The sequence below is a fragment of the Antechinus flavipes genome, chromosome X (genome assembly GCF_016432865.1).
Source record: "Antechinus flavipes isolate AdamAnt ecotype Samford, QLD, Australia chromosome X, AdamAnt_v2, whole genome shotgun sequence".
NCBI classification, from domain to species: Eukaryota; Metazoa; Chordata; class Mammalia; order Dasyuromorphia; family Dasyuridae; genus Antechinus; species Antechinus flavipes.
This window is the reverse complement of record NC_067404.1, coordinates 4889970-4913676: the sequence shown is the minus strand read 5'-3', so window position 1 is coordinate 4913676 and position 23707 is coordinate 4889970. Positions and strand designations below refer to the sequence as shown.

Below are 23707 nucleotides of genomic sequence, written 5' to 3'. Positions count from 1 at the left end.
TTGCCTCATTTTTCTCCTCTGTAAAATGAGCTAGAGAAGGGAACAAGAAACCACTCCAGTATTTTTGCCAAGAAAACCCTAAACAGACTTTATGCCTCTGTCAGAATTTCTAACCTTACTTCCAATTCCTATAATAAACCTCTTTTATTAATCTACGTTTTTGGGTCTATGACTTCCTTTTCAGAGAACCTCTGTACCTCCAGAAGGGAGTCCCCATAACTCCCTACTATTGCACTAAATCCCAAGGGGTTGCAGGGGAGCCAAATCTCTCCATTTGGTTCCCTGAACCTCAAACTTACCACTGGAGCTTATCATTTAACTCCCTGGCCACCAGAAACCCTAATTTCATTTTGGTTCCCTAAATCTAAATCTCATCATGGGGAGGCAAGTGGGGGTCTCTGAAGAAAAGATAGAGGACACTTTGAGTCCTTTGTTGCAACTGCTGACCCAGCCACTTTTGCTGCTATAGATGGTCCAAATCATTTTCCCCACACAAACTTTATGGTTCTCAAGTGATTTTTATAATGGGAATTAGGCTCCCTTGCCATCACAATGAAGGCAAAACTTACCTGATGGGGATGGTCTCCTATATTCCAAAGTGTCTGTTTTGGATAAAATTCTGAGAGAAAAGGTTCTGAGTATTAAAAATGAATTGATTAATTACGTCGGTCAATAATGAGCAAATTGATGATCAGTAGTCTCAATGGCCAAGGGAAAAAAATAATACAATATTTCATGTCACCTTAAATCTAAATCCTTTCTGACAGAGATCATCACTCTGCAAAAATCAATGGCAACCTTGGAGGATGTATATTTCAGGATTCTTGTGCCACAGATACTCAGTCCTTCCCCATTATTAATCATTATGGTGGGAGGCCTGGTCATAAGATTGAGCAGCTTCTCAGAATCTGAGCAGAAAACCCACTCTGCATAAGGGTGAGTCTCTCCACCTTTTCCAAATAGAATGGGCATTTCATCATAATTATTTTTTCCCCAAAAGACAAATTTTATTATGCTGTGAACATCAGGGTAAATTCACAAAAGGAGTTTAAGCCATCAACATTACAAAGGCCCCATTACAAGGGGGGAGACACCTATAACAAACCCACCCTAAGGTGTTCTTAGGGAATTAACTTTCATAAATGGAGTGAATTCCTTAAGAAGTGAGCTACTGTTCTCATGCGACTGGTGGGGCATTTCCTAATGAACCTGCACAGAAGTGGGGGTACAAGTAGATCGTTTTTGGATTGTTTTGATTTAGCTTCTGTTTGGATTCAGTAAAAGCAATGCAAGGAATTGCTCAAGGAATTCAATCAGGGCCGGCTGCAGAAAAAGTCCACTTAAGACTACAAAAGGCTATTTATTGCCTCAGGGAGTAGCTTTGATGGTAAAATTCAAGTTCTGTATTATCAATGCCCTTCCCTGTGGACTGTGAAGTTACTGGGGACCTGGAGTCTTTTTGATGGAGTCTTACTTACCTCATTTCCCCCTTCAAATGAATGAGACCCCCAAATCCTTTGGGGTTATGGGATGTATGTTCTAAAACTTCTTCCTGAAGAGATTGGGGGTAAAGCTTCCCTTGTCTTACAGCTCCCACTTGAAGAGGTGCAAACTCGACATCCCTGAAGCTGGCCAATTCAACATCCAGTGGGTGCTGAGTCTCAGCATCAGAAATCAGGTATTCGTGTGTTGACAATCATTTCCAGGTTTATCAGCTGATGCCCAGAGGAATTAAACCTAATGAGAAGGGGAGTAGGGAATGGTAGCATCATAAGCAGTAAAGGTGTGCTCAGGTAGCCAAAGGTCCATGTGCTAAAGTCTTTAATTGGGGTTACCCATTGGGTGGAGAGGATGATGAGCTGAGGAGGTCTCATTCCTGGTGGAATTTATTCCAATTACCCTTAAGTGATTTAAATTCTCCAAACTACACTGATATATTTATATCAAGATGACTACCCATTTCCAAAATGAAAACAGAAAAATCTTATATCTTTGCATGCCCATGGCTTCCCGTGACCATTGGGTCTGATTATAGAAATTTTCCATAAGAGAAAAATTAAAGGGGGTCATGATTATGACTGTGGGTGAAACTTGTAGACTCTTACCAATGTGTGCTTCAGAAATGGTGAGGGGTAACCATTTAATTAAAAAAAAAAAAGCTGGAGAGGTCTCCAGAAGCAAAGCAAAGTTTATTATGCATTCTCCCAAGAAGGGTGTCCCACCCATCAAGCAGACAATGGAAGGGAGGATGGAGCAGACAATCCAAGGGAGGAAACACCATTGGGGGCAGGGTCAACACTTTTAATCCCTAATGCAAATACCCCCTCCCACCACTGACCCTCATCCTTATTGGCTGAGGATTTTATATTCTAAACTTGGGAACTACCCAAGCAATTGAACTTGACCAATAAGTACATAGTTGCCCATATGTGACTGAAATAGGGAGATGCTGATGTCATGGGAGGATAGCAGGAAAGGGACTTAGGTATGCCCTTGACTCAATCTTCAAAGTCTTTCAGGCCTACTCAAACTCTGAAGTAGATGAAGCCTTACTCAATTTTCACAACTGTCTTGAAAGGTCTCACCTCATCTCGTTCACCAATAATTCCAGAACCTCCAGTTAAGTGTAGAAAAAGTTTATTACCCTTCTCAAGAAAGGGCACTCTCCAATCACCAGAGATGGTATCAACAGAGTAGTGAATTGTGTGTGTGTGTGTGTGTGTGTGTGTGTGTGTGCATTTTCAGCAAAGCAGATTACATAGACTCTACTCACAAAGCCCCTCTTCTCTTCTTCCCCTTTGACCCATCTGCAGGGTCTCAGGAGGTAGAATCTGTTCAAGGAAATCCACCCCCAGCACAAAAGCAAAGAACACAATGTTTTCTATAACATGTCTCACCAGATGGTGAGGCAACAACCCCCTTCCTTTCCAGTCTAGAGGTTTCAATAACTTTTTCGTTTTGGCTAGTAGAAGTATGGTTTCATGATCGGGATGCTTTAACTGTCAAAAACAACTCGATTTACAAGACAACATACAGGATATTCTGGGCCCTTCAGAATGAGATACTTTCCTACCATAAATATCTCTTTAAGCCTGAGAGGACATTATCTCACTCAACCCCATCGATGTCCTTAGGTCTGTTTCACTTCAGGTGAGAGTCACAGTCGCCAACCAATCACACAGCAACACTTCGACATCATTGTCACACTCAGGAATAGTAAAGCCCAAATTCAGACCTCCACATATAAAAGTTTAGAACCACATCCTGCTTAATAACTTGTTGCACTTCTGAATGACGACAAGTTTCTAATGAACTATAAATAGCAGAAAATGCCATCAGGGAGGCAAAGTTCTTGGAGAACTTGCTGGCATAATATGAACAATTCCTAATGAATCTGCAATGTCATTAAGTGGGCTAAATTACTTTTTTTAAAAGGGGATTTAGCCATTGGGATTACTCCATTGACTGGTGGGCATTTACTCATGAACCATCTCCCCCATCATAATTCTGATTATTTTATGAATACCTTTGCTTTGTACTTGCTAGAAGTTTGTACTTACAGTCAAAGACCCTGGGGTCAAATATCACCTCTACTTTGTTTCACTTCAGGTGAGAGTCAGTCACCAACCAACCAGGCAGCAACAATTCTACATCATCGTCAGACTCAGGAATAGTCAAGTGGGACACAGAGACACTGAGCCAGAAGGATTTCACCTTAAGGGAAGCCTAAAGCTGACCTTCCAGTTTGTGTCCAGATTCAGACCTTTACTTATAAGTGTCTACAGCCACATCCTGCTTAATAATTGGTTGCATTTCTCCTGAATGATGGGTTGCTGAGTTAATGTTCCATCAGAAAATCATACTTGAATTCAAAATTCAAACACACTCTATTATAGTTCCAAGATATTTTTTCTTAACTGACAATTCTCACTAATTAAGAGGAGCTTGTGGGTTCAGCTCTCAAGGAACATATACCCTAAATAGGTATTAATGATAACTTTACATTGGTAATAAGAGAAAATATAGCCAATTAAGTTAGCCATTTAAACTCACTCTGAGGTAAAGACCAAACACTGGAAGTCACCACTATATAATAAATAGACTTGCAAATCCTCAGCCAAGCCAAGTTGATTGCTTAGGAATTCCATAACCTAAATTATCATATTTTCCATTTTAATTAAGGAAACAGAAGTGGGAAGCTCAACCCTCCCCCACCCCCAACTCTCAGAGCTTCTATAGCAATAGTTAACATTTAGAAAATTAAAGGGGGAGCCCAGATGTTGGGATCCCCTTAATTATCAATAAGGTGACCTTAATTCAATTGAATGCCCTTCCACATTGCCTTATACAGAAAAAATTGTTCATTTCTTTTTTTAAAAAAATAAAGATTTTTATTTTCAAAGCATATGCATGGATAATTTGACAACATTGACCCTTGCAGAGCCTAATGTTTCAGAATTTCTCCTTCTTCTCCCCAACCCCCTCCACTAGAAGGCAAGCAATTTACTAGATGTTAAACATGTTAAAACATGTTCAATCCAATATGTATAAACATAAAATCACTCATTTCAACATTGGGATTATATGCTGGTTACATTTACAAACCCAAATAATATTATCAAGTGTGAAGATAGCCATTGCCCTGTGCCATACACATTTACGACCATGTAACAGTGTTTTCCAGTGTTCTTTCTAACTGTATAGCCTTTAGATGTTTCTTTTGACTAGCTACATTTTAAGTCTTTCAGGGTAACAGAATCTAGATCACATAATATAGACATTTTGCAAACATAAGGGGGAAATGTGTCCTTTTTTAAAGAAGCAGCCTGAAGGACAGACTTTAAGGATGGAATAGAAATGAACTCCTGTCTTTGCCACAAGCAGAAAACATTTCCTTTCCTATACCTACCCACCTCCCATGGCATCCCAGGTAAGCTGCAAAACAGGCAAGTCTTACCAAAAGGAGGTTTGTCAGATCTGCAAGTGTTTCCAAGATCAGGCATCCAAAATCAAGGGAAGTATGCTGAGTGTATAGCTCATGGACAACTTAACAAGTCTTTGTAGGTGCATGAGGTGTCCCAGATATAGGAGAACAAAGAAAAAGGGGGCACACCTTAAAATGGAGGAAGTAAAGCCAGACTTTCCTCATAGAGGCTAACAAATGCTGTGACACCAGAGTGCAGAAGAATTGAAAACCCCCCAAATGTATTGAGCTTTCAGAATTTTCTCCATATACTCCATTAGTTATTGGTATTTGGGAGTGGATCCCCAAAATATATGGGTATTTCAGGCTGGTGAATCAAAATTTATAGACTTAGATCATCTCCAAATCAGGTGGTAAAGATTTTGCTGATTCTGGGGTAAATTTTAAAAGGGGGGTATAGCCATTAACAAGGGAAAAGATGCCACAAGAAAGAAAACACTACAAAAGGTGACAAGTTTCTAATGAAGTAACTATAAATGGGGGAAATGCCATCAGGGAGGGGAAGTTCTTAGAGAACTTGCTGGTATAATATGCACAATTCCTATCAACCTGCAATGCCATAAGGTGGCTAAATTACTTTTTTTAACGGGGGATTTAGCCATTGGGATTACTCCATTGACTGGTGGGCCTTTACTAATGAACCCATTCCGCCATGATGATTCTGATCACTTTATATGGACCTTTCCTTTGTACTTGCTTTTACTTAGTATTTATAGCCAAAAACTCTGGGGTCAAATATCATTTAAGTTCTGTTCTGCAATTGCTCTCTATCAAAGAGTTGCAACAGAATCTTTAAGATCACTTCGACTACATAGAGAAGTAGGGGAGAAATAACATCAGCAGAGGGTATAAGTAAAGCTGGCCAACACAGTGGAGGTAGGAAGACAAATAGCATTCAGATCCCTAAAGTAAGGGGATGCCAAGGTAGAGTTTTTGTTATGAGAGGAGAGCCTTGAAAGCCCCTCTGAGGGGAGATGATTCCTACAGAAGGGGTGATGGTGATGCTGTTTGAGTGGTCTAGATTCCTGGTGGTCTAGAGGTTAGTGAATTATTAAGTTATTAAGAGTTATTAAGTTATTTATTAAGTTATTAATTATCCCCATGAGATATTATGAGAGTTATTAAGAATCCCCATCAAATTGGCCGCAGGTTCTAGGAGTGAAGGAATTCACTCATTCCCAAATATTAGTTGCAAAATAAAAGATTATTGTTAGGTAGAAATCAGTTTACCAAGAGACGGACTTCTATAGTGGCAGATCTATGGAAAATGGAATTTTGCACTGAGAATGCAGTTCTCAATGGACAGAAGGTCCGGGCAGTAAAGAGGGCTACCAAGGCCCATCTGCAAAGATGTGGTCTTGGTGGGGGCTGGGACAAGCGGAGCAGATCAGAACCAGTTGGGGCTGGGACAAGCCTGGATCGCCTATTGGAATTCAAAGGGATGCTTTTTGACCAGGATTTGTAATTGAATCAAAGGCTTTGGCATCCTGGAAAGACAAGTTGTCTGGGGAGAATATGCCTCAACCAGAAGGGGCTGGGAATCTGAAAGGAATCACAGATCAACAGAAAATACAGTTTCTTAAAGGGACCACAACCCACTTCAATGGGACTTCACAATTAAATTGCTTAAATTCGTGGTGTCTTCTAGGGGGCAAGGACAGAGACTGTTTCCAATGAGCTCGTAGCTAGTAAACAGAGCACGAAGAACTATGAATTGCAGGAGTAAATAGTTTAGATCTCATGTGCTCCACTGGCCAGAGATCCTGGTCCACTCTCCAGGAATTAGACCTTCCAGTGGTCCAGCCAAGAGTCTCCCTTCCCTCAATTCCCATCAGAACAACTTCCTACTTAATCTTGTTCTATATTCTTCCATGTGGCATTTCTATCACTCTTCTCCAATTCCCAGAAAGATTACAATTCGCCATGTTTAGAATGTTTTGTTATATTTTGACAACTCAGTGAATGGGAAGAGTGGCATTATGAGGCTAGGAAAGCCTGAGTCTGGGACCCAGGTAAGGCCTTCAACAGGCAAATTCTGCCTGAAATAGATAAGCAGAATGCCTTGTCTATGTTTTAGAGTCTCGAGATCTTTATTTGAATGTTGCAATAGTGTTTGGACATAAAATGTTGAGAAGGGAGAAAATGAAATTTTGGGAGAGGTGTGAGAAGAAGAATTGGGATCCATGGGATTAGGGAAGTGGGCATGTATACATTGAGTCTGGATATGGAGGTAGCATTGAAATGTCTCTTGGTTCTGGATAGGATGTTAGGGTGTAGGCTCTCCTTTGGAATATGATCTTGGATGGTACTCTGCTGTCTCCTCTTTCTGTAATGAATCAAGAATCTGTGTACTTTGCGGAATCAAGACAGATTCAGGAAAGTGTTTCCATCTTGCTCTCCAGGTCCCATGTTGATCAAAGGGACGATAGTAGACAAGATTCTCTGGGGCTGATCTGAAAGGGAAAACTTATATCCATCTTGATCTTCCACAGTATTAAAAGCATTAGTGTTAGGAAGGATGCTTTGGAGTAGAGTATAAGGGTCATTTTCATCTATATTGTGAGTCTGGATATGAGAAAGCAAAATGGATGGTGCTGTGATGATCTATGGTAGATGTTAGAAAATAATCTCATGGGTGAAACAATTTGAGATAGAGATGAGAGGCCTTGGGGTCAGTGGGACCTCACGTTATAGAGCTTGGGGAATAGTTTCCTGTGTCTCTTGATTTGGGACATATAGAAGAGATACTGACTTCCAATGGATGAAATGGGGAGGAGTTCTGCTCTGCATTGGCATAAGATATATTCAAAAGTTTTGAGTTCAATGGGATCTGTCCTGGAACCTGTGGGATGTATTCCTGGGTGTCAGGATTGAAGTTAGAAACAATGCGGCTTAAGGTCCATGGGAGATGACTATGCACCATTACATAGAATTCCCAATCCCTATATTTTTGTCTGCCAGCATTTTTGATTTCCTTCACAGGCTAATAGTACATTATTTCAAAGTCCGATTCTTTTTGTACAGCAAAATAATTGTTAGGACATGTATGCTTATATTGTATTTAATTTATACTTTAACATATTTAACATGTATTGGTCAACCTGCCAACAGGGGGAGAGGGGAAGGGGAGGGGAGGTAGGAGGGGAAAATTGGAACAAAAGGTTTGGCAATTGTCAAAGTTGAAAAATTACCCATGCAGTTAAATTGTAAATAAAAAGCTTTTAAAAATATTTCGAGCTCCAAATATTTCTTCCTTCCTCCTATTCTCCCCAAAATAGATTATGAGTATAATTATATCAACCTTTTCTACATTAGTCATATTGTAAAAGATGAACCAGAACAAAAGGGAAAACCATGAGAAAGAAAACAAACAAAAAAGAACACATTTTGCTTTCATCTGAATTGAGAATCTATAGTTCTCTCTCTGCATATGGTCAATATTTTTCCATCATATCCATTGGAATAGTCCTAGATTTAGCTCTTATCAGACACACAGTGATCTCTCATGATGATCATCTCACAATATTGCTTTTGGTATATACAGTGTTTTTCTCTGTAGAGTTTGTCTGAGATCTGCCCACTCTTTCTTATAAAACAATAATAAACAATAATAAAACAAAACAAAAATAACATCAACATACTATAATTTATTCAACCATTCCCTAAGGGATGGGCATTCCCTCAATTTCACATTCTTTACCACCACACAAAGGGAGCACTGTAAATGTTTTGTACATTTTCCCTTTTCTGTGATCTTTGGGATCTAGGACAAGTAGTGGTATTTCTAGATAGAAATATATGCAGTTTTAGAGCCCTTTGGACTTAGTTCTATATTGCTCAATGGAACAGCTGGTTCAATTCACAATTCTAACAATAATGCATTAGTGTTCTTATTTTCTAACATCTACTCCAACATTTATCATTTTCTCTCTCATATTGTCCAATCTAATAGATGTGAAATAGTACCAGTGTTCTTTTAATGTTCATTTCTCTAAATCAGGGCTTCTTAAGTTTTTGACGTCACTCCTTTTTCTCTGAGGAATATTTATGTGACTCTAGATATGCATAATATAAAAGAGGAATGTTAAGCAAGCATTCTTTGATAATAAATCATGATTTTCCTATTCCTGCATTCAATCAAGAGAGTCCCAAACCAAGTTTTAAGAAGCTGGGATATAAATAATGATTTAACCTGCTTTTCATTTCTTCTATCCCTTCAAAAAGGGTGCCTTCTTCCTTTGGACTCTGACACGAAGGAAGTAATTAGAGTTGAACTTTCAGGAGTATCATTACACACTTCTATCTCTAACAAAACTCTGAGGTCACCAATGCCAGAATTTTAGGGGGAGAGTATGAAACTGATCTCTTGATAGTAGCACTTCTCTCTGACCTGACCTTACCGCTGTGCAATCTTCCTACTTCTCCCCTTCCTTACATTTTCTTTTTTGGCAAGGTTATTGGGGTTAAATGGCTTGCCCAGGGTCACACAACTAGGAAGTGTTAAAGTGTCTAAGACTGGATTTGAACTCAGGTCCTCTGGACTGCAGTGCTGGTGCTTTCACTATCTAGCTGCCCCTTTTTGTACTATTTCTACCAAGAAATGTGTCTGATCTGCGAGGGTACGTTCTGCCCTTGGGGTCAGCCATGGGGTCTTTGTTCTAGGTAACACAGAAGGGCTTGAAGGGGCCTTAGAGGCCCATTTGGGCCCACCTACCTCCTGCATACCCACATTTACACATTTACTGCTGTTCAGAAAAGGCAAAGGATATCTCCAAGATCATCAGGAGAAGAACCAACTCCTTCACTTAACATCCGGGGGTCATATTTTCATGGCCTCTCTCACTTTCAAGAAAAAGAAATATTCACTTCATGCCCATGTCAGAAACTTAAAATGTTAGTGACATCTCCAAAGTGGTAACAGTAGAACTTGCAAAGATAGGACCACACCCAGGACCTCTGGCTATTGGCTCCAGGTCACAGAAAAAAACATTTCTAGAAGGAAATGGCTATCCACCCATTCTACAAGTGGGTAACAAGAGGCTCAGGAGGAGGCTCAGGAGGAGATGATATTCTTGGTAGACCCAGGGCTCCCGACTCTTCCCCTTTCAGTTCAGCAGCCCCAGGCAGCCTGAAATGTCAGCAAACACAAATGCTGCATTGCATCCATCCCTCAAGCCTTGGTCAGAATCTCAATGGATATTATTAGCCTCTCTCCATTCATCCTCCTGATCCCCAACCGCAAAGCCCTCCAGTAACTGGACCACCATCCAACCATCCTCAAACCACTATCCCCAATGGGACACCAAGTGGGGTTCCATTGTGGGGATACCAAGTGGGTTCATTGAAGCCCAAGGAATTTCATGTTTCTTGCCTTTGACCTTACAGAAAGTGACTGGAGCTGGTCCTGCTGAAGTTGCTTCCTCCGACCAGGGGTTTCTCAGTCTGGGTTCTCTCAGACATATCTTGGCTCTGGAAAGGATCAGGGGAGTTCTCACCCGATCCCGCAATTCTGTTAGCTGTCTGCTTGGCATTTTAGCTTGTTAAGGACTCGCAGTTTTCCACCCAAAGATCAGTCGTGGACTTCTTGTCCTTAGAGGTGAGAATCAATCAGGACAAGTGTTAAGGATCTCTAGAGTTTGAAAAACCAGCTGAAAGGGGTCATTGGCAAGTGTTGGGAACAAAGTCCTTATCACTTAATTGTGGATAGAAATCAATTTCCCATCTACTCTTGGATCGGGTACTTGCATGCTAAGCATTGTCCCAGGCTGTCCTTACAGGCTCCAGTCCAAGGGATCCCTGCCCTCAGATCCTCTGTTCTCATACCCAACTTCAGTGCATGCAGCACCTGCAAAGCCAGGATGCAGCCTGTTGGGATGCAGAGGTCACCGACGACAGGTCGTTCAAGCTCAGAGGATTCCTTTAACAGAGAATGTCAAGTTGAAAAGGACCTGAGCAAGTGGAACAGAGAATGTCCCAGAGGGAAAGATCATAGACCCCTGGAGGTCAGGATGGGAAGCCACGTGGATCGTCAGAGATAGAAGGGCTACAAGTTGGTCTTGACCAAGGCTTTCCCTCTTACAACGTCAGATCTATTGTTCTATTACCTGGTTTCCTGAAAAACAGCAGATTTTCTACTTCCCCCTTAAACTCCAATGAAGGTGGGACCTTTGTGATAATACTGGGAAATGGGTAACCAACTAATTAAAAAGTACGATACTATCACTATGTCCAAAAATATTTGTAGCAGCTCTCTTCTCAGGGCAAAGAATGGGAAATCGAGGGGACACCCATCAATTGGGGAATGGCTGAATAAATTGTGATGGTATCGTGTGGGATGTAAGAGACCCCTACCCCAAAATGACTACTCAGAAATCTCTCAAAGTAGAAAATAAAGATTATTTATTACATTGTCATGACAATGAGCAGTCCCACCATGAGATAAGGGAAAGTGAAAGCTCGCAGTAGGAGAGCTGAAGAATTAGAAGAATATACACACCTTTTATAGATTTTGTTTCAAGAAATTACATCAGAAATTAGGGAGCATTAAGAAATGTGGTGCCCTCTAATTGAATATTAGACATTGGTGCCAAAATAGATTAGAATGGAATGTTTTCATTTCCCTGGTTCCAAGGGAACCATCAATCAGACCTTCAAGCTTCAGATTATTAGGCTGACAGTCTAAATATTGATAACATCAAACATTGATAAATGTCATCAGCTCAGGTTAAGTAAATGTTAAGTAAATATGTCTATAGGTGGCCAAGGCTTAAGTAAATATTGGCTTACACACACTCTACTTATGCAGGTCACAGAGACACAGAGATAATGAAAATGAAATACAGGAAAGTAATTTACACATTCCTGTAAGTTCTTCACCTCATCTCTCCATTCTACACAATTACCCCCTTGTAATATGTAAATGATTCGTCATCATATTTCTATGGAGAACTTACACACCATTCAAAATCAGTAAACATATCTATACATTGTTTATCATGCTCACCATCAGGATCATCCCTCTCAAATACATTCCAGCCTTTTCTCTGAAGAATCATCATTTTAACAGCGTCTTTTGTATGCAATATTTTGATAGGGACTGTTGAACTATTCTGGTTACTAATGGAGTTACACAGGGTAGACATAGTGGCAACAGAATAATACCACTGATTGCAATAATTCCATACCATAAGAGCTGTTTCCAGAAGCTACCATCAAACCAAGACCACCAGCTCTTGGTGAAGGGGGATTTCCAAACCTGTACAGGTACATGAACTATTCTGTAAATGAATGCCTTTGGTAATTTCATTTAGTACTTGTCCATTGTCATCAATTTGCATACAACAAGTGGACAAGTTTAATTTCCCACAGACCCCCTCCTTCTTCTGCTAACAAATAATCTAAAACAAATTCATGTTGTAAAACAGCCTCTCTTGCCTGAGTGGCTTGATCAGCTAATAGATCAAGAGCCTGAGCAGTCTGGTTAGTTGTTACTTCTAGGACTGCTTGCAACCTAATCAGTCTGTCCAATATGTATATTGGTGTCCTGTATCCCCAGCTCCCATCCTGGGCCCATGTGTCTGGTCCATATTTCGTGATGATTCGCTCTGGAGGTCGTTCTTCTCCCCACCCATTAGCATCGCCAGTGTGAGTCAAAGAAGGGTCAATACTAGTTAGGGAACAGTCTAAGTGTTGAAATCTTTACAAACTCCTAACTCATTAGAGTTGATAGATCATTGATCTGATCTTACAAGAAGATGTTTTAGGCTAGAACCTGAAACACGGTACTAAGTAGAACTAATTGATACAATGCTTGTGTTCACACCTTTACTCATTGGAGTTCACAAGTATGGGAGATTCACAAAGTAAACTTTGTAACTTTGTGAATTCACACCTCCCTTGAAGCTCTTAGGGCCAGAGAGCACTCTGGGAAGAAACCCATAATCCCTCTCTCTGGTATCCCACAATTCCTCTCTCTCATATATAAGACACAGACAGAGGCTCTCAGAGAGAATTCAGCCAAATTACATGGAGATTTGAGCTGAAGATTGAGAAGGCTCTCTCAGAGGCACAACCAGATTCATCTTGATTTCACACCCCTGTGTTGGCTAGGCTCCTGCACTTCCCCCACTGAGAGCAAGCCAGTCTGAAAGACTCAGCAGAAAGCTAGCCGAGCCCCAAGTGAAGGAGACAAGAGATTCATTCCATCTTTGTGCTGGCTGGAGGCTGAAGAAAGCAGAGGCAGAGGCTGAAGGACAGAACCTTTGGATTTGGAGATATTCAGAGGGAGCTCTTGGAACCAAGCAGAGAGATAGGCCCCTGAGAATCTAGCTATCCAGGCCCAAGGAAAGAGACACAACTTGGAAGGAGAAATAAACATTTGTATTTTTACCAGCTGGCTTCATTTGGGGTAATTATTGATCTGAACTGAAACTAAAGCTGCCTCCAGAAAATCTCCCCCAAGAAAAGTATGTGCAACTCATCTATTCCTCGAGATCCAAGCTGGAAAGAGAGGGACTGGAACCCACAGCCATTGTGTGAGTTGTTCAGGTTCCCCACACATCAACAATTCCTAAGATGAAATATATCTGCAATAATTTGCATTAAACTTTGGAATGATAGGTTATATTTCTGAGTTGAAGGAACACTGTCCAACAGAAAATGATATCCAGCACTACCAGAAAAAGCCCCAGTAAGGTACCCCAGATCAATAGCACTATCAAGATTTTATATGCACAGTTCATCAGTTCCTTTTTAATGTTCATCTCAGCTTTGTATGGGCCTGATACCAGGGGCCTTCCTCCTTTTTGGACTTGTCTTTGAGCCGTCCTATTTATCCTTCCACAAACAAGACAAGCACTGACCAGTTGTCTGCTATTGTGTACAAGCCCGGTTCCACAAACTTGGTCAGCACCATGTCACACCGGCCTTGGACACCCCAATGACTGCCCTGATGTAAATGTTGGAGCACCTGTCTCATACCTGCTATGGTCAGCACCTCTCTGCCATCAGGGAGGAACCAGTGCCCCTCCTTCTCCACCTGAGTGCCAAGGCTTTGGGTTTCCTGCTTCTCTTCTGGGGTGGGGGAAGGTGGAGGCATTGGAGGCGGAAATGCCGCAATTAGCACCATCATGTCCTCCGTACGTACAGATTCCTCGCCTCCAGCCCATTTCGCCTCCTCATGGGCAAAGAGGTTTCCCCTTGCCTCAAATGAATCTCCTCTTTGGTGCCCCTGCACATGAATCACTGCAATGTTCTTGGGTAACATAAGATGGGTTAACATTTCAGTGACCAGTGCCCTGTGTGCCAGTCCTTTGTTTGTACCGTTTACCATTCCCCGTTCCTCCCATATTTCCCCAAATACATGGACTACCCCCCCTGCATATTTTGAATCTGTATAAATAATTCCCTTCCTTCCCTTAAGTAATTTCAGTGCTTGATTTAGGGCATACAATTCACAAGTTTGAGCTGCCCATTCTTTTGGTAGGGATCCAGCTTGGACCAGAGACAAATTATCCCCACTAACAATAGCATATCCATTCTTCCTTTTCCCATTAACTATCTGTGAGGACCCATTTATGAACCATTGAGCATCTTTTAACAGAGGGGTTTCTTGTAAGTCCTCCCTAACCTTAGTTTGATAATTACATTTAGACAGTCATGTTCAAGGGACACATGCTGCCCAGGGGAGGCAGACAAGAACAAAGTCAGGTTGAGGTTCTGGTCCGGTGAAAGCACCAAGTCATCTTTTTCCAACAATATTTCTTCATATTTTAAAATCCTAGAATCAGTTAGCCACCTCCCAGCCCTCTGGTTTAGGATTGATGGGACTTGGTGTGGGGCACTCACTATTAGACTGCCACCAAAGGTTAACTTCCAATTTTCTTCCACCAAAAGCGCTGTGGCTGCAACTGCCTTTATACAAGTAGGCCATCCCTTTGCCACTGGGTCTAATATTTTTGACAGGAAGGCCACTGGGTGTTGCTGTCCTCCCCTTACTTGTGCCAGTAGCCCTAGAGCCGCCCCATTTACCATATTTACATATAAATGAAAAGGCTTACCTGATGATGGCAATAACAATACGGGGGCTGACATCAACTCCAGCTTAAGTTGTACAAAGTTCTGCTCCCCTTCCAGGTCCCACTGCACTATATCAGGTTATTCTTCCCATAAATGAGTATACAGTGGCTTAGTTAATAGGGCATTTTCATCAGTCCAAATTCTGCAATACCCCACCAATCCTAAAAACTTCCAGAGGGCCTTCTTTGTCCCAGGTTTAGAAATTTGGAGAATCCTCTCCATGCATACAGGATCTAATTTCTTTTTCCCCACTTATAAAATGACCTAAATATTTTACTTCACGTTCCACAAATTGCCATTTCTCTTGAGAAATTCTCAGTCCCTGTGTTCCTAGATAATTTAACAAACTGATAATGACTTGGGCAAGATCACTCTTTTTCCATCCTGCCACAAGAAGAGATCTACATATTGTAAAACTTTTACCCTTATAATTGGATTCTGAAAATTTTCAATTCTTCCTTCCAACATTTGCCCAAATAAATTGGAGGACTCTGTATACCCTTGAGGTAGCACACACCATCAAAACTATTGTTTTCTCTCTGTGTCTGGATCTTTTCATTCCAAAGCAAAAAAGATTTCTGCTATCTTCAGATAAGGGGCAACTCCAAAATGCATCTTTTAAATCTAACACACTAAACCATGCACTAGTTCAGGAATTCATCCTACGATGGTATAAGGATGCAGTGCTACTGGGTGAGATGGTAATATCTTATTTATCTCCCTCAGATCCTGAACAATCCTATACGTCCCATCCTTTTTCCTTACAGAAAGAATGGGAGTGTTGAGTGATGAAATACAAGGTTCGAGTAGTCCTGTTTTCAAGAACCTCTCCATTACCAGTTTCAGTCCCTTTCTTCCTTCATTTGGTATCGGATATTGTCAGACGTGACTTATAGTATGTGGGTCCTTTAAGGGTTATTTGTACTGGAGAAATAGACAACAGTCCTGGGTTTTCAACACTCACCCAAACCTCAGAGTAAAACTTTTGCTTGTCTACTTCCCTCATTGCAAAGTTTCGGACTGGAACCAGTAGGGGACCTCTAGGCACAAGACTAATCCAAAGCTTTATTATCAAGTCTCTCCCTAGTAAATTCACTCCTGCCCCAGGTGTTATTAAAAATGGTCCAAACCCTTCAAGTCCCTCATATTCTAAAGGCAATACCTCAGTTATGGGCACTGAGAAAGTTTCCCCCTTCACTCTAGAAACCATCATAAATTTTGATGACAATTTTGCTGGTATCCCTGTTACCAAAGTCCATGCTGTACCCGAATCAACCAAAAAGACCATTTCTTTCTTTTTGGACCCCACCTATAAATTTATCAAGGGCTCTAGGTGGGTTTCCCTGCCGAGCCCCAGACATCGCTAGTCCTTCAGCTCCACCAGAGACAGCACTCACACCTCTTTGATTTTCTGTGGGCATCTCCCACAGTGACCTAATTTTCCACGGGACCAACAAATCATATCAACTCTCCTCCTCCCGCCTCCCTCATCTGTTCCTGATGGGGCTTCCTTGCACTACCTCGTCCCCCTTTCTTCTTATCAGCACTCTGAGTTCCCTGTGTTGTCTGCAATAGCATCTTAATCCACCTCTCCTCCTGTTTTTTTCTTCTCCTCAGTCCTCCTTACATACACTTTGGTGGCTTCCCCAAAAAACATTCTTAAAGGAGACTGCATCCATCCCTCAGTTTTCTGTAACTTTCTATTGATGTCCGGCCAAGAATTGGACACACACTGCACTGGCAATATCTGCTAATTCTCCAGGCTATCCAGATCTGCCCCTGAATACTTCCTCATTTTGTCTCTAAGTCTCTCTAAATACTGGGCTGGTGACTCACACTTTTCCTGGATAATGGTCAATGCTTTATTATATTTTGTCTCTTCAGGAAGGCATCCCATACTAATACAATTATTAATTCTCTCCAGTCTTGCATATTCTGCCTATATGCCTGATTGTCATTATCCCATCCTGGGTCATTCACTGGGTAATTCTGTTCACCTGGGATTGGAGCTCATTCAGGGATGGGGGTCTTTTCTCCCCTTCCTGCATGGCTTGTGCTCGAATTGAACTCTGCTCTTCGGGAGTGAATAATATAGATGATGTATGCACCAATTCTGACCAAGTGTATAGGCTGGGGCCTAAAAATTGATCTAATTGCTTTGATGCCACAACTGAATCTTCCATAATGGAAACTAATTCTTTCTTAAATTTCCTAACCTCATTTCCTGACAGAGGCACATTTACAAATCCGATGCCTCCTTGAGCTTCACCTAATGAGACTTCTCTGGGTGGATACATACCCTGTACTTCCTTCACTTTTCTCTCTGAAGAGGAGATTCCAAACATCCTGCCTTAATTGCTCCAATTTCTTCCCTAAATGTCCATGTGAGCTACTGTGAGTTCTATCTACACTTCCCTGGCCTAAATGCATTACTTCTACAGGGGGAAGAGGAGGAGACAAAGGCTCCTACAGTGCAAAGGGGAGTGAGGTGCTGCATAAGAAGGTGGAAGAGCATCAAGAGCATCCTGATGGCTTTGTTTCAGATTCTGAGGTTTTATTTGATTTCCCCCGGCCATATCCTTCTCACTCCCCTCCTTCATTTTACTCAGAAAGATTTTCATAGCTCTAACAACCCCCAACAGTCAGAGGCTAGCATAAGCTGATTCCTCTGGATTGTATAGGTCCCTGTTATTTACACATATATTCAATTGTTGACATACCCAATCCTCAGTGGAACCATACTTTGGCCAAATTATTCCACCACAAATATCTTGACCACTCCAAACAAAACCAAAATATTTAACCATTCTTTTGTCCTTCTCTTTATACTTGGGGATTTCATCCAAGTCTTTCAGTCAACTCCCAAAGGGCTCTCTGTAGTGTTCTTCTTCTATGATTGTTCTCTGGGAGCAGGTTTCTTGGGGAGGTTTTCTGGAGGCAGCTTTAGTTTCAGTTCCAAGTAATAATTACCTCAAATGCAGCCAGGTGTTAAAAGTTTGAATCCTTTATTGTCTCCTTCAAAATAGCCCAGTTAGTTTTCTTTGAGGCCTAAATCCCTCCTTAGTTCCAAGAGCTCTTGCAGTGTGTCCTTTGTCTCTTCCTGCTTCAGCTTCAGCTTCAGCATCCAGCTCTCTCTGAATCTTGGTTCTATTCTTCCAAATCCCCACTTTTGCCCGACTGCAGTCTCTAGCTTGTCAATCTTCTCAGCTGACTTCTTACTACTCAATCTCTTCAAGTCTCTTACTTCTGACTCCAGGAGCTCCTTATATATGATCTCTTAAAGGTGTGAACCTTAAGGTTGACTCCTCCTCTGAGAGAGTGGGATTGTTGGCTTCTGACTTGCGACTCTCCCAAACTTGTGAACTCTAATGAGTGAGCTAATGTGTTAACTCTCAAAGGTGTAAACGTAAGCATTGTTGCTATCAATTCTAGTGACTTTAGACCTCGTCTCAAGTTCGGGCTCATAACAGCTGTCAACTGGTATTTCTTGGCTAAATTCCTGACACCAATTCTTGGACTGCTTCTGTCCCATTTTACAACCTGGTCCCAAGGCAGGTGTCGTGGAGGTCTCCATCATCCTCACACCTGCAGTAACCCAACAACTTCCTCAGGAAAGTCCTTTATCACTGGGGTCGACAGCAGTCCCCACCAAAAACAAATTTAGGAGGTCTAATCCCTTGGTTCTCCCTCGACCCAGTCAATGGACCCCCTAGACTCCCGAGAGCCTTATCTTGAGTTTACACATGCATTTTCTTTCAGACTGCACTTCACTGGCCATCAGGACTCTACTTCCTTCACTCTAAAGTTCTGCTTTCCTTTGAGTACCTCTGCCTCGGGTCGTTGTGTAAGAGGGGAGGGAGGCTGTACACTCAGAACCAGAGACCACGGAGAAAACTACTCTGTGGGTGTACCTGTGTCCATTTTGGGGTGCACAGCCTTCTCTGCCACAGACCTCCGATCCCTGATGAGCCCTGAACTGTATGAGATGTGAGAGACCCCTACCCAAAATGACTACTCAAAGATCCTTCAAAGTAGAATGCAGGAAAGATTGTTTATTATGGAGCTTCTCATGAGAGGTGGGAAGTACAGTTATGAAATAAAGGGAAGTGAAAATACTCACAGCAGGAGGGCGGCAGAATCAGTAAATATATGCACCTTTTACAGATTTTGTTACAAGAGATTACATCACAAGTTAGAGAGCATTGAGAAGCGTGGGGCCTCCTGATTGGATGTTGCTGCCAAAAAAGATTGGAATGGAATGTTTCAGTTTCCCTGAAATCACCTGGTTTCTAGGAAACGGTCAATCAGGCCTTCAGGCTTCAGATAATTAAGCTGACAGTGTTTATACTATAGACTAAACCAGCTTAGGTTAAGTAAATATGTCTGAAACTAATCAAAGTTTAAGTAAATATAGGCCTGTACATATTGTACTTGTGCAGATCATAGGGAAATGCAGAAATAATGAAAATAAAGAGAAAGAATTCACACATTACTGTAAGATCTTCATCTCTCCATTCCACACATTTTATATTTTGTTTTGTTATTTCTCAGTGTCTCATAGTTTTGCTGGATTCCTCTTTACCCAACTTTAATTTTCATACAACTGTTTTCTTTTTTAAGATTCTGTATCTCCTTTTCTAGTTGTTTAGCTTTTTTTTAATAATCTTGAAAGTTTTTTTTAAATTTTTCCTCAATCTCTCTCATTTGATTTTTTCATTCTTTTTGAGTTCTCTTAAAATGCTTTCTGAGTAGCTAGCCATTTCACATTCATCTTTGGGGTAGAAGAGGCTTTTTTACTTCATTGTTCTCCTCTGAAGATGAACCCCAGTCTTCCCCATTCCCATGGTATGTTTGTTTTGGTTCTTTGTTATTTGCCTGTTTGTTTTTTTAACTGAGAACTATTAGTGTAAGCATCGATACATCCTGGGATAGAGGGATGCTGCCTCTGGCTTCCTTTTCTGAACTGGAACTCCAAACTAAAAGAGCCAAGCTCCTTCAAGTGACCCCAGCTTGCAGTAATCCTGCCCCACTGCTTCTGCATTCACCAGGTGTGCTGATTCCTTCTCACCCAGGGCATCAGCACAGCTGGGCCTGGTGTTCCTAATCACCCGAGGTTCCCTCCTGGACTCAGATCCTTGATTCTTTTCAAGGTTTAGGAGGCAGGAGGTTTTGTGGGTGAGGCTCCAGCCAAAGCCTGCTAGCCTCAGCCCTCTGGCTGGCTGTTTCTGCTAAGCTAGCCTGGAGGAATTTACACTTAACATTGGGTTAAAACTCCATCCTGTGGCCTTTCTTTAGAGGCAGAAGCTGGCAGAGACAAAGGACTAGCAGCAGGAACCAAGGAGAGAGATAGGCCTCTAAGAAAGCTAACCACGCCTCAGGAAGGAGACAAGACTTAAAAGAAAACAAGAAAAGATTTGGACTTTAACTCCTGCCTGAATGTGGGTTGGTTATTACATAAAACTGAAACTAAGGCTGTCTCCAGAAGCTCCCCAAGAAACCTGTTTCCAGAGAACTTTATGTTTTAGAGAAGAATATTACAAGTAGCATCATGAAATGCACACCATTTGACCCAGGAGTGTTCCTACTGAGCTTATATGCCAAAGAGATCTCCGAGGAGGGAAAGAGTCCCACTTTTGCGCAAAAGTTGGTGGCACCCGTTTAGTAGTGGCTAGAAACTGGAAACTGAAGGGATGCCCAGCAGTTGGAGAATGGCTGAATAAATTGTGGCACATGAATGTTATGGAATATTTTTCTGAATGAAATGACCAGTAGGAGGATTTCAGAGAGGCTTGGAGAGACTTACATGAACTGATGCTGAGTGAAAAGTGCAGGACCAGGAGATCATTGTACACGGCAACAGCAAGATGATATGAGGATCAATTCTGATGGACAAGGTGATTCAGACCAGTTTTAATGGTCTTGTGATGAAGAGAGCCATCTATACCCACAACATAGCATTTCCTCACTTTTTTTGTTGTTTGCTTGCATTTTGTTTTCTTTTTCATTTTTTTCCTTTATGATCTGACTTTTCTTGTTCAGAATGATAACTGTATAAATATAACACACACAGACACACATAAATATGGATTTATATTTATTTGGATTTGGCTTTAATTATAATTTTAGCATGTTTAACACATAGTAGATTACTTTAGCATGTTTAACACATATTAGATTACTTGCCATCTAGGGGAAGGGGGGGGAAAGGAGGAAAAAAAGTTGGAACACAAGGTTTTGTAAGAGGAAATGCTAAAAACTTATCTATGCATATGTTTTGCAAATAAAAAGCTGTAATGAAAATAATATTTTTTAAAATGTATTGCACACATTTAATCTCTATCTGATTGTTTGCAGACTTGGGAATCTGGAGAGAGGGAGAAAACTTTGGAAAACAAGGTTTCTCAAAGGTGAATGGTGAAATATATCTTGGCATATATTTGAAGAATAAAACCGTGTTAAAATAATAATTAAACGCACATCCTGCTTTTCTCTGCAGTCCGTCGCAGGCAACTGTTAAATCCCCCTCTCCGTACCTTCCCTTTCCTGTTTCGGGGTCTCAAGCTGCTTTAGCTTTGGGGTTAGGGGATGGGCTTCTTTATCCTTAAGGGCGCCATTGCTCCCATGGAAGGAAAGGAGGAAGGAGGGGGCGGAGGAAGAGGCCGCGGGCAGTGAGTGTGGAAACCAGAAGCAGTCCCTCCTCCCCCCGGGGGGAAGCATCCTCCTTGAGGGTAATAAAAGGGCCGAGTGATGCTCTGCCTGCCCCGCCCAAGAATGTGCCTGGAACTTTCCCACCAATGCTCTGGTTGCCTGGGCTCCCAACGGTCTTGGAAGTCTGCGGCATCATCACGGCCGTCATAAGCAGCAGCGTTGCTGGGGTAATGGTCAGTGGACAAGAACAACTTGTGGCTGGGGTTCGGGAGCCGGGGAGGAGGGGCTGGACCCGGCGTTCTCGCCCACTCTTGCCTTGCAGCATTTCTGGCCCTCTGTTCTCCAGACCTTCCAACTACCCGTGTTTGCCCTCCTGATTGTTCATGGTGTCTGCTAACAGTGAGAACTGTCCCCTTCCAACCCGGCCGTCCCCCTGATCGGGCCGCCCCCCACTCCAGCCAGGCGGTACCGCCCCAGGTGCTGAGAGTTGGTCACCAGCTGACCACTGGCCCGAGCCAAGCGATGCTTCCCCTCCATTGCCCCGCCCCTTTCCTTGCCCCGCCATTTCCCCTGCCCCTTTCCTCACTCTTTCCCCTTTCTACCCTCTTCCCTCACCCCTGCCTCTCCCTTTCCTTTGCCTGCCTCCTCTCATTCCTCCCTTTGCCCTATCCCCTTCCCTTGCCCCTGTCCCCATGATCTTGACCTCACCCTCGATGATTCTCTATGGCCTTGACATCCCATCTGTGGGGAGAAATAACTCCTCCTAGACTGAGCCTGACCTTTCTCCCCGCAGGACCAAAGATGCCCCACCTCTACCCTATGCCCGTCCTCTTTGTGATCCTACATTTTCTCTTCATGCTCCTCCTCCATTTCCTACCCTTCCTTCTATTTCCTGTACTTTTGTTACTAGTCTTCCTGCCTCTTCTGGCCCGAGACTCTGAGGAGGACGCAGGAGCACAGGAGGAGAACTAATCTGGACCCTCTTTAGGTAACTTCCCCCTCTTATTTGTAAAGAATAACCTTTTGTCTTTTTAAGGGACAAGAGAGCAGGCCTTGGAAATTGAGATGGGACCTTTAGTGGCCATAAATCTGGATTTACTTGGATTTGAAATTTATTAGCTGTGGGACCCCTAAGCAAGAACCCCTTTGTCCCTCTATCTCAATTTTCTCTTCTGTGAAGGGATAGTAATAGCATCCACCTCCCAAGGTGGTTGTGGGGATCACAGGATGGTAAAGTGCTTATCACAGGGCCTGGGACTGGGATGTGCTACATGAATGTTAACAGCTTTTATTTTTAATTTCTTTAATCAGGTGGAGTTGTTTCCCAATGGATGTTACTATGTGGAAATTTAAATGTCATCATTGTAACCTGCTAATGGAGATGAGATGTTCTGCCATTGGGAATGAATTCAACTGAATTAAGACAACCTCAGGCAGAGGGGATTTAGTTTTAATAATGGGTTTTTGTTCAAATATTAATGACATAACATTGTTTATTACATTGTTGTGTTTCAAAATGTTCTCATATGGGAAAATGTGGTCAAATTGGAAACACTGGTCAAATTTTTATAAGCTATGTTGTTAGAAAAGCAATCTAGATGTTGTTAGATTAAGAAATGGACTGTAACAATGTGCTTGATGTTCCAAAGTACTCTGATTTAAGAACTAATACACTTGCACTTATGCTCATGAATAAATAGAAATTTTATCTTCAGTTGTTTGCCTCTTGCTTACAAAAAATTTGAGACTCTTAACCAAGTTATTTGGAGACACTGTTATAATGTTAAGGCCTATGAAAAATTTGCACGGGTGTTTTCAAAAAGAAAATTGATCATTGTCTAAGAAGTGGGAAAGGATACAGAATAAAGAGCTTGTCAAATATATTTGTAAACTTCCAAAGACTCTCAAAACCAGCTAATCATAAACTCTTTTTTAAAATAGTATTTTTTTCCACATAGTTTTCAATATTCCCCTTTGTGAAACCTTGTGTTTCTAATT

At 41.8% G+C, this 23707-nt stretch overlaps 3 long non-coding RNA genes across 5 annotated transcripts in view; 2 read left to right on the top strand and 1 right to left on the bottom strand.

Annotated features, from left to right (window-relative positions):
* LOC127542989 (uncharacterized) overlaps nt 1-23707 on the top strand; it is a 244872-nt gene that overhangs the window by 131015 nt on the left and 90150 nt on the right. The window lies entirely within an intron of this gene.
* LOC127543004 (uncharacterized) overlaps nt 1-23707 on the bottom strand; it is a 104889-nt gene that overhangs the window by 6993 nt on the left and 74189 nt on the right. The window lies entirely within an intron of this gene.
* On the top strand, nt 21852-23423 carry LOC127542997 (uncharacterized). The gene is made up of 3 exons (XR_007949043.1): nt 21852-22186; nt 22503-22697; nt 23021-23423. It is a non-coding gene; the product is annotated as an uncharacterized LOC127542997 (long non-coding RNA).